General features: G+C 53.8%; 1 protein-coding gene across 16 annotated transcripts in view; it reads right to left on the bottom strand.

Annotated features, from left to right (window-relative positions):
• Window positions 1-9,974, bottom strand: part of DTNB (dystrobrevin beta) — a 119,699-nt gene extending 109,725 nt beyond the window's left edge. For 4 of the 16 annotated variants that reach the window (XR_015802778.1, XR_015802781.1, XR_015802784.1 and 1 more), the window contains exons 1-2: window positions 9,875-9,969; window positions 9,226-9,304 (exon numbers count right to left, since the gene is read on the bottom strand). The gene's annotated coding sequence lies outside the window, so the exon portion shown is untranslated. Of the gene's footprint in view, window positions 1-9,225; window positions 9,305-9,874 lie in introns of all 16 variants that reach the window. The other 12 variants (XR_015802777.1, XR_015802779.1, XR_015802783.1 and 9 more) reach the window with 7 other exon arrangements.
• Window positions 9,975-13,732: the final 3,758 nt, after the last annotated feature.

Here is a 13,732-nt window from a genome sequence, read left to right as displayed (position 1 = left end):
ATGGGCACCTGAAAATACACTGCATTTCCTTGGCTTTTCCTGCTTTGGAAAGCCACAGAGCCAGAACCAATGTGCTCCTGGGTCTTTATTGTATTTTTTTTACAGGAAAAAGCCTCAGTGACATTTTTTATGACTTGTAAACGTTGGGGGTTTGGTCACACGAGTTTCCAGTCCCATCTCATTCTCCACTCTACAGTACCATGATTCCACCTCCTTCCCTAGGGATTCCTCATTCACAGAATCCCAGCACGGTTTGGGTGGGAAGGGACCTCAAACCCATCCAGTTCCATGGCAGGGACACCTCCCACTGTCCCAGATTGCTCCAAATCCTGTCCAGCCTGGCCCTGGGCACTGCCAGGGATGCAGGGGCAGCCCCAGCTGCTCTGGGCACCCTGGCACAGAGAGGCTGCAGTGCCAGAGGCCACTCCCAGGGCCTGGACACAGCACCCAAGAATTCCTGGAGGAAGAGGTCAGAGTGACCCAGACAGACACAGCTCTATTGCTGAGGGGTTCAGTGTCACCCTCTGTGCCCTCTGCAAGGACAGGCAGGGACTGAGCTCTCTCAAGTTCTGAAATGAGACCTGAATGAGGGATCTGCTCTCTCCATGATCCCAGAATCCTGCAGCAGGAAAATCCCTCCCAGCCCAAGCTGTGCCTGATCCCCTCCTTGTCCCCAGCCCAGAGCTCTGAGTGCCACATCCAGGTGACACCTCCAGGGATGGGCACTGCAAAGCTCCCTGGGCAGCCCCTGCCAAGGCCTGAGCACCCTTTCCATGGAGAAATTGCTGCTGCTGTCCAAGCTGAGCCTGCCCTGGCCCAGCCTGAGGCCATTGGGCCTTGTCCTGTCCCTGTTCCCCCCCTGGCTGTCCCCTGCTGTCAGGGAGTTGTGCAGAGCCACAAGGTCCCCCCTGAGCCTCCTTTTCTCCAGGCTGAGCCCCTTTCCCAGCTCCCTCAGCCTCTCCTGGGGCTCCAGCCCCTGCCCAGCTCCTCCTCCCAGGACTCACCGTGCAGCCTCAGCATCTCCTCCAGTGTCCTGGCAGGCTCTGAAGGAGAAGGAGGTTTGTGCTCATCCCTGGGGGAACAGCTCAGCCCTGGAGCTGCTCACCAGCCCCATCCAAGGCTCTGTGTGGACACAAGCTCACCCTGCTGCTTCTTTCCTGCTCCAGCCCGAGAGGGGAATGATCTGTCTGGGCAGGGCCACACGTTCCCAACAGGAGTGGAAATACAGAAGTGTTCAGGTGGGAAAAGCCCTGTGAGCCCATCGAGCCCAACATCCCCCAGCACTGCCCAGGGCACCCCTGTCCCCAAGTGCCACATGCCCAGGGCTTTAAATCCCTCCATGGATGGGGAATCCAGCCCTGCCCTGGGCAGCTGTGCCAGGGCTGGACATTCCTTCCCAGGCAGGAATTGTTCCCAGTATCAGCCTGAGGCCATTTGCCCTTGTCCTGTCCCTGTCCCCGGGCAGCACAGCCCGACCCCCACATTACTGCCAGACATAAAGGATCAGAATAATGGACAAACCTGTTTTTAATCCCTGAACCATGAGGATCCCTCGCTGATGAGGCTGGCAAGAAGGAAGATGAGGAGCCTTCCTCAAGTTCAGAACAGGAATGAACCAAACCCACAAGAACTGCAACTATGTTTGAGATGCAAATTACAGAGCTCAGCTCCCAAAACAGGGAAGGGAAGAGCAGCTTGGCCTGAGCTGGTTTGGTTTGTTAGGCTGGGCTCTCTGAAGGGGGTGGGGAGGTTGGGTTTAGGTTTTGGGGGGGATTCTTTGGGTGGATTTTGTTTGCTTGCTGGTTCTTTGCTTTAAAAAAAAAAAAATGTAGCAAAATCCGTGAGCAAAGTGCCAGGAAACACAACATGGGCTGGGATGATGTGGCAGCCAGGAATTCCTGAGGTGGCTGCTCACATTCCATGGGCACATGGAGGGGAAACCACTCCAGAACAGACCCCAGGACGGGCTGGAGGGACCTCAGAGCCCCCCAGTGCCAGCCCTGCCATGGCAGGGACACCTCCACTGTGCCAGGTGCTCCCAGCCCCATCCCTGGGCACTGCCAGCGGCAGGAAGTGCAGTTATTTGGAAATATTTATTGAAATGTTCAACTAAAAGCAGAAAACTGCAGTACCTTAGAAAACGGCAGCTGAGTGTGTCTGATGGAAACTTCCAAAACTTTATCATTTCCCTTCACCCTTTCCCCTTCTCCCCCTTTGGCAGGAACAACACCTGAACGGCCCCAGGAGCTCCCTCTGACAGTGATCAGCAAATCCAATTAATAAATTCCAATCAATTACTGTGGAGAATTCTACACTCAGCCACCATCCCAATTATCATTAATAAGCTCACATTCTCCGGGTTTCCCCTGTTGGACACCTTTCTTCTGTCCCTATTTCTCCCCCCTGCTGTGTGCCAGGGCTGTCCCTGGCAGAGCTCTGTGCAGCCCCGAGCACAGCAGAGACTGGCACCCCCCTGGCACTGCCACCAGGGCTGTGCCACCCTGGCTGTGCCACCAGGGCTGTGTCACCAGGGCTGAGCCACCCTGGCAGTGCCACCCTGGCTGTGTCACCCTGGATGTGTCACCATGGCTGTGTCACCATGGCTCTGCCACCCTGGCTGTGTCACCCTGGCTGGTGTCACCATGGCTGTGTCACCCTGGCTGTGTCACCATGGCTGTGCCATCCCTGCCTGTGCCATCCCTGCCTGTGTCACCCTGGCTGGTGTCACCATGGCTGTGTCACCATGGCTGTGTCACCATGGCTGTGCCATCCCTGCCTGTGCCATCCCTGCCTGTGTCACCATGGCTGTGTCACCATGGCTGTGCCATCCCTGCCTGTGTCACCCTGGCTGGTGTCACCATGGCTGTGTCACCATGGCTGTGCCATCCCTGCCTGTGTCACCATGGCTGTGCCACCCTGGCTGTGCCACCATGGCTGTGCCCCCCTGGCTGTGCCATCCCTGGCTGTGCCACCATGGCTGTGCCCCCCTGGCTGTGCCATCCCTGCCTGTGTCACCATGGCTGTTGTCACCATGGCTGTGTCACCCCGGATGTGCCATCCCTGCCTGTGTCACCATGGCTGTTGTCACCCTGGCTGTGTCACCCTGGCAGTGCCCCCCTGGCTGTGCCATCCCTGGCTGTGTCACCATGGCAGTGGCACAGGGAAGGAGGGTCAGTGACTCTCTGCCATTTTCCTGAGCACAAGGAACAACCATTGCTGGTGTTTCCAGGAAAAGCTTTCCACCCTTGTCAGTCCATTCACTCTCTGCAATGTAACTTGAATAAAGATCAGAACTGGGATGAAGACAGTGAATAAAAGCTGAGGGCACACCTGTGCTGGCAGGAAAAGTCACTGGTGCCCACTTGCTCTGGCACTTCCTTGCTTTGGGCTTCTGAACTCGTCTGGCTTCAAATGACATTTGATTGAAATCATCTAAAACAATTTCTGAATTGTCATAAATGTTTTGTTAAAGTATAAAATTAAACTTACTTATGATATAAAGGTACTTACATTAGTTACTCTAAGACTTCAATAAAAATATGAAGTATTTTTCCTTTTCTTTCCTAATTGAAAGACTCCCCAGTGGCTGATTTAATCCCCTCCTGGCCCTCTGCCTACCCAAAATATCTGATGCTCTTACTCATTTCTTTGCTCTCCTGGTTCATATTCTGAATCCCTTTCCTGAGCAGCCAAATAGAATTAATCCAAACTGCTCCTCTGTTCCCCTGTGCCTTTTCCTAGGAAGAGGAGTGACCCAGAAGTGATTTCAGGGGGACAAATCTGACCCCTGCAAGGGACAAGACAAACCTTTCATACTTATTCAAGGAGACTGGCAACATCTTTTAAAGCACATTTTAACTATTTCTGACCATTCTTCTAATTTATCTTTAACATTTTGAACTCTGTTCCCATCATTTAGAGGATAAGTAACTGAAGCAAAAGCAACTGTGCACAAAAGTATGAAAAATATCCTAAAATGTTATTTCTGCATCTCCAGTAAGTACAGGAGTATCTTCAGGAACCACCACACACCTGCCAGCAGCAGCTTCCCCAAACCCCAAAGGTTTGGGTCCCTCACTGATGTTTTTACATGTCCTGGACTCAGATGATTGTGCAAGATCTTTGCAAACCAAAACTGCCTCCAGCCTCAGAGGGTGTAGGGAAAAGGAGCCAGGAAATGGACTGGAACTTCCCAGTGATTACAACTCTGCAGTGAAATCCTAAACAAGTCAATGGTGCCTTTATTTTCCTCCATAAATTCAGTGGACCCAAAGCTGCTCTGGAAGACTCTGCAAAAACCTGCCCAAAAAATGAGGAAGCTTCATTAAAAATGAAAGGTAACCCTGGAGTTTAGGGGACAAATACAATTGAAACAGAAAGCTTTCCCTCGTGGGTGCCTTGCCATTTCTGCTGGAACTGGGAGGATTTTCCAAGGCACAGGAAACCATCTGTGTGTCCATGCAGGACTCAGCATGTGGGAGCACAGCCCCACAGAGCCCTCAGCCACTGGGGGGGAAAATCACTGAGGGACAGGGACACTCCTGGCTGGGATAAACCTGGGATGGAGAAACATCCAGCTGGGAATGGCACCAGGGGGCTCAGGGCTGCCTCAGTCCTGTCCAACACCTGCAGGGACGCTCTGGGCATGGAGGGAACCACCCTGGGTGAGCTCCTGGGCAGCCCCAGGGGCTGGGATGGGAAATGCTGGGACAGGACAGGACAGGACAGGACAGGACAGGACAGGACTGGATGGATCCAGGGCTGGGGCCACTGGGTGAGGGCCAACAAGGCCAAGAGCTGCTCTGGGGTCACACCAACCCCATGAACACTCCAGGATGGGAAGGGAACGGAGCTGGGCAGGGGCTGGAGCCCCAGGAGAGGCTGAGGGAGCTGGGAAAGGGGCTCAGCCTGGAGAAAAGGAGGCTCAGGGGGGACCTTGTGGCTCTGCACAACTCCCTGACAGCAGGGGACAGCCAGGGGGGGAACAGGGACAGGACAAGGGCCAATGGCCTCAGGCTGGGCCAGGGCAGGCTCAGCTTGGACAGCAGCAGCAATTTCTCCATGGAAAGGGTGCTCAGGCCTTGGCAGGGGCTGCCCAGGGAGCTTTGCAGTGCCCATCCCTGGAGGTGTCACCTGGATGTGGCACTCAGAGCTCTGGGCTGGGGACAAGGAGGGGATCAGGCACAGCTTGGACTTAGAGGACTTTTACAACCAAAATCATTCTGTGATTCCAGGAAAACCCCTGGTGTAAGCCCCAGTGTGAGCCCAGCAACCTCACCTGGTCAGAAACTGATAAAGATTGTACTGGATTCAAGTTAAACAACGATGGAACAACTAACAATAATTAATGAGAGGTTTCCTTGAAAGCCTTCCAAAACATTTAACACAGGTTCCCTCCAGACAAAACAGAACCAATAGAAATCCAGGAGAGTTCCAAAGCACCTGAGTTTGTGACCTCACATCTCTAAGAGTCAGCTGAGTGCCCAGAACAGAGAGAAGCCCCAGCCCCGAGGAGCCTGCAGCTCAGGGTAAGAATGGTGAGGGTGACAGTGGCACTGGAGGTCCCATGGTGTCATTTTAAGCTCACAGCTCCAAATATCCATTTTCAGTCCCCAGGGAATCATTCAGGAGCCGTGCAGGCTCTGAAGGACAGCACTGAGTGTCCCAGCACAGATTCTGGCACAGGCAGGACACTCGGTGCCCACAGCACTCAGCAGTGACCAGAGAACCAAACTCTGCTCTTCCTTTATTGTCCCAAAGCCTGAGGGGCAGAAATGGGTTTTTACATCCTGCCTCTTGGTCTGCAGGCTGAACTTAATGTCTGGCTGTGGCATTTAGCAGGAGCCTGCAAACACGAGCAAATCCAGCAGCTGGAATTGTTCCCTTGAAATAAAGCAGTGCTGCTGTTGGATAAGAGAAATGGAAAGTCACAGGAGGGTTTTTGAGCAGTAAGAAGTTGGAAATGGTCTCATTAAGAGCTTACCCCTCCCTCTCAGGAAGGGAAGACTCTTTTTTGGGGAGGGCATTTCTGAGCACTCAGTGCTTCCAAGAGAACCTGGCAAAGCCTTCCCTCCCCAGGAGCTCAGGAGAGGATCTGGAGCTGAATGCAATAATGAACACAATGTTCATTGTCAGGAAGGGCTCTGAGCTGCATTCCTGCCCTTCTCCCCATTAAGCCACACTGGGGGATGGAGCAGGCAGCACACACCTGGCAGCACTGCCAGGAGCCAAAGCAGAGCCCAGAGCTCTCCTGGCACACCTGGGGAGGAGGGAAATTCCAGTGGGGCACTGAGAAACACCTGGAAACAGGAACTGCCCACCACAGCTGACTCCAGGATAAAACAGCTGGCTCAGTTTTAATTCATTCATTTCACCCCCTACACCAACAATGTGAAATCCTCCTCACCAGCTTCACGGGCCTAAATGAAAATAATTCTGAGTTTGTGAAGTGTTAGGTATTGCTGAAAGGGTACAGGAGTACAGCAGCAGGAATTGACATTAATCTGCATTTCAAAGTCTCTGCCACTGCCCCAGGCCATGGGAACTGAACACCTACACAGGTCTGAAAACTTTAAATTTGTTTCAAGTGATTTAAAAAGTTAAAAGTGTTAGCTGCCAGACACACACAGCACCTTCTCCAAAAGCAGCCACACTGCTCCTCACCACTGTGCTCACAAACTAAGGGCTTTCCTTCTACAGGAACAACACAAGCCTGAAGTACAACTCCAGCTGATGACATCTGCCATTGCCTTCTGTAAAACTAAGAGTTTTCATCCCTTCGTTTTATCACTTTCTGTTTTAAAAAAATAAATTTTAAAAAATATTTAGGGCTTCAGCTCCCTCCCTGTTTGCTTTATGCCAGGACACCCCTTTGCTCCCCACCTCCAATCACAGAATTACTGAGGCTCTTGGTCACCCACTGAGTCCAACCTTTGACCTAAATAAAATTAAAAGTTGCACTGACAAACTGAAAAACGCCTCACCTTGCACACAGTACTTCAGTTACCATGATTTTAAGTGGTTTGTAACCACAACACACCCTTTAGACATCCAACTCTTTTAAAATGCAGTGATCAATTGGCACCTGCTGTCATAATTCCATTTGCTTCCACAGAAACACCTGGCCCAATACAATGTGCTATTTGCTGTGGAATTTTAAGGTCTCCTACTGTTTCCTCCAGATCTAGGCTGCCTGAAACTCTTCATTACATAAGTTTTTAATAAATCTGTATGACTTAAGCACAGCTGAGAAGTTAAAATACTTCAGTGCTTAAAGCCCACAGGCCTGGGACAGGCCCATGAAACTGTTTAAACTTAGGCACAGTTTATCAACAGAAATCCGTTTAAACCAGAGACAACCAAAACCAAGGTTTCTTCTCCCTGGTACCAAAGGGAAAACAATGAACACAATACAAATAGGATGGATTCAGATCCTTACCACCTGAATCACGTTCTCTCAATGCCTCTTGAGGCTCCCTAAAGCTCAGAGCAGCCCACGCAGGCAGGAGCTCAGGCACCAACCCAGCCACAACAAACACAGCTCCAAACTTCCAGAGCTGCTCCTTCCCTCCTCAGAAACTGTCACAGCTTCCAAAACACACAGCTGCTGACATCCACCGTGCTTTACAGGGCTGCAAACTGATCAAATCCACCCTGGGCTGCACAAATGATCAAATCCACCCTGGGGTGCACAACTGGTAACATCCACCGTGCTTTACAGGGCTGCAAACTGATCAAATTCACCCTGGGCTGCACAAATGATCAAATCCACCCTGGGCTGCACAACTGATCAAATCCACCTTGGTTTAAAGAACTGCACAACTCATAACACCCACCCAGGGCTGCAACTCCTCACTCTCACTTCACCTGTGCTGTGTGTGATGTCATTGAACTGCTGAAAAGTGAAGCTTTTTCTTGCTGCAAAAGCCCTTTTTTCTTGTGTTATGGCTCCTTCCTAAACCCCCTGCACCAGCCAGCACTGCCTACAACAGGTATTGCTCTGGGGTCCTGGGATAAAGCAAAAATATCACCCCCCAAAATCTTCCATCTTGTTCCATACCTTTTACTATACTATAAAAACCTCAAATTTAAAACCCTTTACCATGAGATATCACACACTTCTCTTTCATTACACACCTGTGATTTTAACTTTATCACTCAATTTTGGAGACCTTCTCCAAGGCCTCAGCTCAAAAGCAGTGTTCTCCTGGGGGTCAGTGCCAGACAGCACAGAAAGCTCAAAAATCCCAGATTTCTGGGATCCAACAGCCTGCCTGCATCAGTGCAACACAGCCAACAAAAAAAGCCATTTACTGCTCCAAAACCCCATCCTGCTCCAAAGGCAGGGAGTGTGGGACAATGCTGGCAATGCTGCATTCACCACCACAGGAACTGCAGTGAGCAGTGAGGGTGTCCCATGGAGGGGTCCCCTCAAACACGGGATTCTGGAACTGTCAGGAACCAACCCTGGCAGCCCAGCCTGGGAGCTGCTCCCTTGGGACTGACCCAGACCCCAGCAGATCTGGGATGTCCCAGACAGCCCCAGGACAAGACAAGAATCCTGTGCATGATGATGGGAACAAGCAGAAACCCAACGAGGATTTCACAGGATAATATGCTCAGGGAAAAGAGACACCTCTGGAGCAGCATCCTGCACACAGGGAAGCATTTCAGGGTCAAAGCAAACCTGGAACTGAAACTTGGGACCTTCTGAACCACTGGAATGGTTTGTCACTGCAGCTGCAGCACACAGAGCAGAGAATGATCAAAGGTTTGAGTGGGAAGACACCTTAAAGCTCATCCAGTGGCACCCTTGGATCCCTGGAAGTGTCCAAGGCCAGGCTGGACAGGGCTTGGAGCACTCTGGGACAGTGGAAGGTGTCCCTGCCCATGGCAGGGAGTGGAATTAAATGTTGTTTAAAGTCCTTTCCCACCCAAAGCATTCTGTAATTCTATGATTCACCTTCCCCAGATGTGGGATGTGTTGCACAACAAACATAGTTCTAGAGGAATTTTAAACACAGGATTCCATCTTTTTTACATGATTCTGGTTTTTCACATATCCAGCACACACCAGGAAACAGAAGTCACTGCTTCACAACACCAGTTTGTCATAAATGAAAAATGTCAGGATCAGTTTCGTGAGTGTAACAAACAGGCAAGTGAACGTACAAAACACGAGATTTTAAGGTCAACACCACAGTCAGTATCACCAGATCCCGATACCTGAATCACACTGAGAAGTCTCTCAAGGCAACTTCCACTTTCCTGGCTCACTTCCTTCTTCAGACATTTAAACAACAACCTAAGGAGATGTGGAAAACACCAAGTGAGCTTCTTCTCCAAGAAAGCAGCAGGTTTTCCACAGAAAAATCACATTGCCTTATTTCACAGCCACAATACTGTACTGCTCCTGCCCTGGCTGCTGCTCCTGTTAACCCCAGAGCAAGGGAGCCTGCACATCCCGGCTCTGCTTTAACCCCACAGCAACGGAGCCTGCACATCCCGGCTCTGCTTTAACTCCAGAGCAATGGAGCCTGCACATCCCGGCTCTCCCGTTATTCCACAGCAATGGAGCCTGCACATCCCGGCTCTCCCATTATTCCACAGCAATGGAGCCTGCACATCCCGGCTCTCCCGTTATTCCACAGCAATGGAGCCTGCACATCCCGGCTCTCCCGTTATTCCACAGCAATGGAGCCTGCACATTCCGGCTCTCCCGTTAACTCAAAGCAATGCAGCCTACACTCCGGCTCCCTGCCAGCAGCTGTTCTGCGGCCGGGAGGAACACGGGGGCATGGCCAAACCAGCGGCCCCACCCCCGGCCCGGTGACCGCGGCCCCGGCGGGCTCGGCCCCGCCGCTCCCCGCCGTACCTGAGCCGGTGCCGGGGCTCCCGCGGCTCCCGGAGCTCTCGGGGCGGCCGGGCCCCCTCAGCCGCCGCCGCGCTCCAACGCTCCCGGCCGCCGCCGCGCGGCGCTCCGGCCAATCAGGGCCCGCCTCCGCCGGGGGCGCGCGGCCCCCCGCCAATCCGCGCTCGCCCGGCCCCGCCTCCTCGCGCCCTTCAGCCAATGGGCGACCAGCGCTGCCTGGCGCGCTCCCGCCCCCGGCGCAGCGCGCGCGCGCCGCGCGGGGCTCACCCCGGGGCTCGGCGGGACCGCGCAGGCGCAGCGCGAGCCGCCAGGGGACGGCCCCGCCCCCGGCCCGCCCTGAGGGGCTGGGGCCGCCTGAGGGGAGCGGGGCAGGCGGAGCGGTGGTGGGGACAGCGCTGGGGGTTCTGTCAGCTATCGCTGAGATATGAGCTATGGCTCAGTGTCATCTCTCAGCACCATCCCCTCAGCACCGTGTCAGCCATGGCTGTCCCCTCAGCACCATCTCTTCAGCACCGTGTCAGCCATGGCTGTCCCCTCAGCACCATCCCCTCAGCACCGTGTCAGCCATGGCTGTCCCCTCAGCACCATCCCCTCAGCACCGTGTCAGCCATGGCTGTCCCTCACAACCATCCCTCAGCACCATCCCCTCAGCACCGTGTCTGCCATGGCTGTCCCCTCACAGCTGTGAACTACAGCCATCCTTCAGGACAGTCCCCTCAGAGCTGTGAGTGACTGCTGTCCCCTCAGCACCCGGCCACAGCCATTGCTCAGCTCCATTCCCTCAGCTGCCAGGGCTGGAGCCCCTCCACTCTGGAGCCAGGCTGGGAGAGCTGGGGGTGCTCACCTGGAGAGGAGAAGGATCCAGGGAGAGCTCAGAGCCCCTGGCAGGGCCTGGAGAGGGACTGGGGACAAGGACAGGACACAGGGAATGGCTCCCAGTGCCCCAGGGCAGGGCTGGATGGGATCTTGGGCAGGAATTGTTCCCTGGCAGGGTGGGCAGGGCTGGCACAGGGTGCCCAGAGCAGCTGTGGCTGCCCCTGGATCCCTGGCAGTGCCCAAGGCCAGGCTGGACATTCCTGGCACACTGGGAGGTGTCCCTGCCATGGCAGGGGTGGCACTGGGGGGCTGCTCCCGGCTCCTGCCGTGTCCCACAGCTCCCCTGCCACAGCAGCAGCGGCTGCTCCCACCACGGCTCCGTCCATGGCCGTCCATGTGGCACCAGCACTCCATGGGCACTGGGGATGTCAGCGCTCGCCTTGCTGGCAGCACCCGCAGTGCCAGCAGCGTTTCTGAGCAGGATCCGGCAGGACGGGCCCTGTTCCAGGCTCTGTTCCAGGCTCCTGTGTCCCTGTGGAAATGTCACAGCTCCTCCTGCACTGCGCTGTCTGTGCCTGCAGGAGGGAAGGAAAATTCCTCGGAGTGTGGAGAGCAGGGAGCACTCCCGGTTGGCAGGAGAGGAGGGAATGCTCTGTCAGGGAAAGGGAAATGAGAGGGCAAAGCTGCTGAGACTTCAGCGATGCCCGTTCCGAGCTGGCTGTGCCAACAGCAGTGCCCGGTTTGCTCCGGAATCCCGGAGCCAAACCCACGGCTGGCAGCGGCACCAAGGCACGGAGGTGATTCCTGCTGGCTGCATTTCCATCCCAAACGCAGCAGCGTTCGGAAAAGCCGCGGGCTGCAGGGAGAGGTGCTGGAACCTGGAAAAACACCAGGTGGTGCCATGGCTTCAGTTATTTCTTTATGTCTCTGACTCAGAGTTCAGGCTTCCCTCTCCTCTGCGGGCTGTGCCCATCCTCCTTCTTCCCAAGGGTCCCAGGGGAATTCGGCCTGGCTAGAAAAAAAAGGGTTTTACTTACTGAACAATGAGATAGAGACATTAATTAGTCACACGGATTAAAAAGGAGAATAAATTAAAGTCTAGTGATGCCATCAAGATGCCACTTGAGGGCTGGGGTGGATTATTCCCACTGGCAGGTTTCCAACCCCTTCCACAGTTAAAATATAGAATTGTTGGTACTCTTAATGTATTCAGTGAAAAGAAATCCCAGGCTCTTGCACTTTCCTCAGTGCTGCTGATTTTACCAAGCTGTTTACCAAGTGCATTTGGAGTTTTCCTGTCAGAAATCAGGTGAGTTGGTTACACACCTGTTTCCCCGAATCCCCCGTTTTAAGGGAAATCAGTTCCTATCACAGATTTCTTCCTGTTTCTTTCTTTCTTTCCCCTAGATCTACAGTTCCATGCTCCTGAAGTGCCTTGGGACCCCAAGAAGTGAGGGAACTGCAGAACTTATTAAGGCTAAGTAATAAACCAATGTTTCCCCCTTAAAATGTGCCAAAAGAAAATTTAACAGATATCCAGAGCTTGTAAAGCTGGGGAAGTGCAGCTCCCTGTCAGGGGAAGGCAGAAGGAAATCCCTGGAAACCACCATGAGAAGGAGTCAGGGCAGAAGGTGGACCCCGATGTGTGTGCCCAGTGCACAGGAACTCCAGGATGGAGAATTCATCTCCAAAGAGGGCTCTGAGGGAGGAAGGGGTGGCAGTGCAGGACGGAGGAAGCTGGCAGTGGGATGAAGGCAGGATCCCTGTGGCCAGGAGGCACAGCCCCTGTTCACCCCCAGCTGGACCCTCTCAGAGCACGTTAAACCCATCCTGCCCCAGCAGCTCCCACAGCTGTGTGCCAGGGCTGGGCTCTGCAGGACATCCCAGCCACAACCAGGGACAGGAGCAGCAGTTCTGTGTCTTTCCAGGGTTCATTTTTGCACCTTTAACCCTGTCATGTTCACACTGCTCCTTTTCCCACCTCATTTCCTTCCCTGCACATCCCAGGGATGGGACTGCTGAACACAGCTCTGGGTTAGGCAGGATCCCAGGGACACTCACCGGATTGAATGGAATAAACATCATTTGGGATTTCCCTGAGCCAACCAGGGCAGGGCACGAGGCTGCTGCAGCCAGCTCTGCTCCCTCCCTCCCTGTGTGGGTGCAGCCTGGCACTCCAGCTCTCCTCCTGCTTCCCAAACTGGCACCCAGTGCTGCAGGACTGCCTGCTGGGCCCAGGGAAGAGCTCCAGGAGCTGGGGTTTGCAGCACTGGGAGCTGTGTCTGCTCAGAGCCCTGAGCTGCTCCCAGTGCCCAGGGACACAACCAGAGCACGCAGCCTTAACCTGCACCAAGGGAGGGGTAGGCTGGATGTTAGGAAAAGGTTTTTTACTGAGTGATAAACGACTGGAATGGTCTGCCTGGGGAGGTGGTGGATTCACCACCCCTGGATGTGTTTAAAAAAAACTGGATGTGGATCTCAGTGCCATGGGTTAGCTGAGAGGTTAGGGCTGGGTTGGACTCGATGATCTTGGAGGTCTCTTCCAACCCAGTGATTGTGTGATTGTGTGATCCTGTGATTTAATTGTGTGCTGCTATGATGGATTGATTCTGTGCTCCTGTGATTGGGTGCTCCCGTGATGGTGTGATCCTGTGATATTGTGTGATCCTGTGATTGTGTGCTCCTGTGATATTGTGTGATCCTGTGATATTTTGTGATCCTGTGAATGTCTGATACTGATTCTGTGATTCTGTAATTTGTGTGCTCCTGTGATGGTGTGCTCCTGTGATTTAATTGTGTGCTCCTGTGATTTAATTGTGTGATGGTGTGGTGGGACCCCTCTCCCCCCGGGATTCACTGCAGTGCTAAGAGCTGCAGGGATGGCTGGACCTCTGCAGGGAGGTTTGCACCTAAACCCTGCAGAGTAAAGCAATGCCCGGCCTGGAGCTGCCTGGGAAGCACCGGGGCAGCTTTGGTGTCTGAACTCCTCTGCAGGGTGGAGTCAGTCCCAGGCAGGGCCCCGTGGGCTGGGAATCTTTTCCATCC

The sequence above is a fragment of the Sturnus vulgaris genome, chromosome 3, assembly GCF_052056855.1.
Source record: "Sturnus vulgaris isolate bStuVul1 chromosome 3, bStuVul1.hap1, whole genome shotgun sequence".
NCBI classification, from domain to species: domain Eukaryota; kingdom Metazoa; phylum Chordata; class Aves; order Passeriformes; family Sturnidae; genus Sturnus; species Sturnus vulgaris.
Note: the sequence above shows the minus strand (reverse complement) of the source record. Positions and strands in the feature narration are given on the sequence as shown.